The sequence below is a fragment of the Gallinula chloropus genome, assembly GCF_964237585.1.
Source record: "Gallinula chloropus genome assembly, chromosome: 4".
Taxonomy (NCBI): domain Eukaryota; kingdom Metazoa; phylum Chordata; class Aves; order Gruiformes; family Rallidae; genus Gallinula; species Gallinula chloropus.
In genome coordinates this window covers 69,570,428-69,575,981 of record NC_140088.1, presented here as the reverse complement: position 1 = coordinate 69,575,981, position 5,554 = coordinate 69,570,428, and positions in this window count along the sequence as shown.

The window sequence follows — 5,554 nt, the reverse complement described above, 5'->3', positions numbered from 1 at the left end:
CCCTTGTGAGATCAGCTGCAAAACTTAACCATAACAATGCAATAGTAACGGCCTTGAAGATAAAGAAGTAAGAATTTGTGTGTTTTTAGGAATAGATTAGTTTTGGATTTTAGCAGAATTTGGCTGCAATCACATAAGCTGTTTCATGAAAGTGGCTACAAAACATAACCATAATAGTGCAACAGCCTTGAAACTAGAGGAAGTAGAAGATGGGGGAGTCATAAATAATGGTACTAATGACCAATTAAGAGACAGAGTATCTTGTTTTCAGTGAAAACCTAACCAGTTGGTGCAGATGTTGGGAGCCCAGATAAGCATGGAGAGGAGACGTGGGGACCATGCGCTGAGAGCGAGGAGGGTGTTCAGCCTTCATCCCTGGGGACCACCGAGGGACCCCCTGGGTGTCACTGAGCATGCTCTATCTGTGGGGAATTAATATAAATGACGTCTTAGAAATAATTTGCATAACTCTGCCTTTTCCTAGAAATTATAATGAATATGTAGAGTTAATCTGTATAAATCTGAGAAATTTGTCTTTAACATGTGCACACATTCGGAGGAGTGATCCCCTGTGTGCCCAGCACTGTAATAAAGGATACCTGCTTAACAGTCACCAAGGCTAGTGAGTTTTGATTCCGGCTTTCCGAGGCATCAGACCAAAGAAGAAGGACCTTCACTGCAGCAAAGAGCAAGGAAGAGATGAAATAATGTGAGAAGTCTAACACCAATTTCTCCTGACAACACCCCCCCCCCCCCCGAACTCTCCCCACGTCTTTTTTTTTTAGCTACAATTATGAGAACTTAAAGAGAAAGGAAAACCACCCTGAGAGAGTCATTCTTTGTGGAAATGAACCACCCTATAGCTGCAGATCTCAAATTTTAGCAAAAGTGAGCTCCTAAATTATTGTCATTGTTCCTTCTAAAGGTATATTGGCAATAGTGATATTCATACTGATACCTCACATAGCTCTGCATTTTTGGTACTTTGCGTAAAACAAACCCTGGGGCTTGCAGTTCTTCGTTGCAGGTGACTAAAACCAAGAACACGGTATTATTAATTACACTTTCTGCAGCAAGGGCTGTGCTGCCTGTGTTACAAGCCAGATTCAGTACAGGCTCTCATTTCAGCTCTGAGCTTGACTTAATTCTCTAGAAAAATCAACTTATACTACAAGGAAGTAACCCATGTTACAATGTAGAAGCCAACAACGGCTGCATTAGCTGCCTCCTGCTGACAAAGAAGACCTGGGTCCCTTCTACCTGCAACAAGTTTGGCATGGAAAGGACAAGCTCCCCAGTAAATCTCTCCTCTGCTTTTCCGAGGGGCGGATGGCATTTATGAAGAACTATTTGCAACTCCTACAAAGGAGTATTTTGGTTGAAAACCTGGAACCAGACACGTTCAGGGAAACACAATTTTCCTCCTATTTCTTTTCCACATAAAGGATTTCTCTAATCACACAGTTTCTCTTTTCATCCTTGCTGCATTGGCGTCATTGGGTCCACTTCAACTGAAAGATGGATGTCAAGTGCTGGGACAAGAATGAGTGGCTGTAAGTGTAAAGAGCCTGAACAGGGCAAAGTTGCTGTTTGGGAGAGCTGGGAGTAAGCTGAAGCCCACCAGAGAAGAGGAAGGGTTTTCTTTTCAAACGATCGTGCTGAAAGCCAGAGGTGAAACACTGCGTTCATCCTGTCTTGTTTGTTTTTTAAAGCTTGCTACACTTTGTTCCAAATTACCTGAAACCTGTTAGTAAGCAGACTGATTGAAGAAACATGCCATTATTGAAAGATTTATCTATTACTGAAGTAATCAACCGAAATGAGACATGCTCACAGCATGCTGCTGGTTCAAACCAAACACTGACTTCACCACCTCAGAGGCAGACTGTTTATAATGTAGGAGCAATAGTGGATGAAACAAGAAGTGATTAGCCCCAGAAAGTTTTTCTAGGTTGCTTTATTAGGAAAAGAAATTTATACACCAAATCGCTGCAACTGGTACAAGCATATTTAATTACAATGTCCCTGGGGCACAGGTATCACAAGGTAAAGTTCCCCAACCCGAGCACAGCTGGAGTTAGTCCTCGCGTGTGACTTTACAGCACAGCACAAAATACGGGGATAAGTATTACTTACTTCAGTTACCGTGCTGAACGGAGCTCAAAGATGGGTAACAAGGAGGACTATGGCACACAACAACAAAAAGGGAGTGTGAGAGGATATGTTTCTGTGGAACACGGTGGGATGGACAAGGGCAAGGACTGTGGGCTGGCACTGTCTCTGACAGACGCTTGTTTCATTTTGCCTAACCAGCTATAGCTCCCTTTCACAGCTGGCTAAACAAGAACAAGATAAAAATCTATTCAGGCTCGTCATTATGACGCTATTAATAGCAGATACAAGAGCATACAATGAACACCAGCATAGACGTACAGGGAGTTCGCGTCCCTCTCAAATCAGTATGCAACTGTTATCCACAGATCTACTAGAGAGACGTGCAAAACTGTTTCCAGATACCAGATTAGTAAATGTATCTGTTAAACCTCACAGTTGCAGCCATTCATCACCACACACAACACAACGTTGCAAACAGAGAGGCTGTGATCTTCCTGAACCCAAATCCAGCAGCGGTCAGGGAGACCCAACGGAGCAGAACCCTGTTATTTGATAGAAGGTCTGCAAAAGGGCATCAGGGAAGCCCTCTGCAAGGGAGGAGCACCCCAGGGACAAATATGAGCCACACCGTAATTGATCTCTTCACAGAAATAGAGCCTAAATGAATGTAAGTGGTGGTTACAAACTTTAAAAAGCCCAACAAAAACAAACTAAATTACTTGCCTAAGGTGGAGTTAGGTCAAAGTTAGGCATAGTACAAAATCTGTATGATAAAAACTAATACTGTCTCGGCTTAGCTGTCACCAAAAAATTAATTCTCAAAATGCCTTCCCCTGTGTACCTTTGAAGTTCCCCAGATACTCAAATTTGTATCCCAGGAATACTGTGGCAGGGCTGAGCACCTAGGCGTGAATTTCCCACATAAACTCGTTCAGGATCCAGAGCCTGAGAGTTCTGTGGGAGCATCCAGGACATGCTATCAGCAGCCTGTCTGTCAGATTGCACATAACGTGCTACAGCAAAGGGAGGTCACTGCAGGGTACCTTACTGAATGCAGACAACAGTTTAGTACAAATACAACATTTTGTAACAAGAAGCATCAGAAAAACTTCACACAGTTAAAACAGTGGCACAAGGGCTGGGTGAATGATGCAAAGACCTTCACTGCTGACCTTCAAAGATAATTAAAAAAAAGATATCTCAACAGGGATATCTGAGACCATTACACAAGCTCAACTATCAGCAATTCCCTTTCCAGACTCACTGCATGACAGCATCTTTCCTCACCAGGTTCCCCATAACCTTTCCTTTTAGAGGGATTTTGCACCTTCTTCAAGGCACCTATTAATGTTAATTGGACCAATAAAAGCTAATTACTCTGCTCCCCCTTGAAGCATATCTCCCTTCTCCCACATGAGGCAGTTATGTTATAAAAGCTGGACAAGACACTTGGCATGGTACGCTTGGGATACTGTTTTCATCAGGAAGATGGAGGTGCCAAGTGCTCCCTTTCAATGTACAGGATTGACAGTGAGTTATTTGTGCTTACAACTGGGTCTGAAGTTGCTTTTGGATTTTTTTCCTGTTGTACCTAAATTAGTTTTAATTTCTCCCTTTAAATATTGGAGGGGGGGGGGGAACACACAAGTTCAAGTTGTGCTTATTAGAAGGCCTTGTTAGCTATCATAGGGCAATCTGACACTAGTTTCATGTACTCTACCTGGTTGACATGTCCCTAACCGGATCTGTCTGGTAAATATACACCCATGCATTAGTTTAACCTTTGGTGTTAGGCTACCTTGCCCGCTTAATCCCAGCCATACTGAGCCCTGAGAGGCTGAAAGCATGCAGCCAAAGCCAGCCATCCAGGAAGCTCACGTGGGAAGCAGGGAATGTATGTGGCAGGGATTATCTCCATCTGGTAGAAGGTCTTTTTGTTCTGATTTCTATCACTTCTGTGGACAGAAACCAGGGAGGATAATCAATTTTTCTCCTCTTCCATCTGAAATACTGTTCCCAGAGGGTCTTAGGGCCTGCAACATGACTTCTCTTCCCTGTAAGGAAAAGGGCAAATGGATCATTGCTGTAGACACTTTGGACAGAAATAATCTTTAAACTAGCAAGTTGAATGAAAAGTTGATTTCTTCAGGCTTCTGTAAAATCTTGAGGTTGATTTTTAAGCTTTAAAAACACCAAACAACAAAACCCTCTTATCTTCTTGCGTGGTGAAGAACATAAACAACTAATGCTTCAAATAGACAGAGGCACCAGACAGTTACATAAAAAACAAGCCGCCAGATTCCTGCACAGAGGAGTGTCTGCTCTCAATTCCATCCTGCCTCTCTGCGTACAGGCCTGGAAGTAGGTCTCCCTCCCCTGAAGTGGGAGCAGCTGGCACAAGACTGCCTGAACTGAAACACAGGTGTTGAAGGCATTGACCATGGGGCCTTAAGCTGTCAAGAGGCTTGAGCAAAGGGTCCTTTGTAACCAGGGGACCAAGTATTTGAGGACAGCTGGAGGAGGAGGGGAGCCACCAAGTTTTAAATCACTATTTCAGCAAACATCTGGACTGACCTTGAAGTGGAGCACTGGGTATCATCATGTACCCTCCTATCTTAGAGCTCTGAGTATTTCACTTGTACACTTCAAGAAATTGGAAAAGTTTATGGCCAGGACAACTTTATGCCCTCAGCTCTGTCTCTGATTAAATGCCCGCCTGCAAGGGTCCTCATCATGCTTGGGACCCACTGATATCAAGGTAGAGGAAATACATACATTAACACCTGCTAAAGTGGTGGTTTTCTGATCAGAGTGGTAAAGTGCCTAACAGATTGAGCTAGCCTTTCCTCTGAAGAGGGAGCCCTCAAAGGGACAGATTTTCTCCCAGAGCTCATTGCTTACTCACAGACGAATGAGGTATCTCTCCAGTAACAGATTTATGGTGTTCTGGAAAAGCACTATGAATTGGTTGGGGGTTTTTAGAGTTGAACGAGGTGGATTAACTAAGAACATTCCCAGCCGTGCTGAGGTTAAATGGCTAGTCTGATTTTTTCTGAAGTAGAAATAATGATACTGTACTGAATATGACACCTGCGGGGGGCGGGGCGGGGAAGGGGGGAGGAAGGGGCTAAAGCTTCATTTCAGGCACATACAGGCTGGGATTTGAAGCACACAAGCTGAGGACATCTGCACTGTATTAATTATACGTTACACTTGGAAGCAAATTCATGATAAACAGTTTTTAACTACAGCTTGTGAAATAGCCAGTGAGACAAACAGGTCAGAGGCAGGGTTGCCCTTGGTAATCACACGTCACTTGCATAAGGCAGAGGTAAAAATAAAAACCAATGTATGTGTGGAGCTGTTGGCTGTGCTGGTGGTTTCCCGCACCTAACATCAAGAAGAGTAGATGCAACTTCATCCTCACTCAAATGGCACT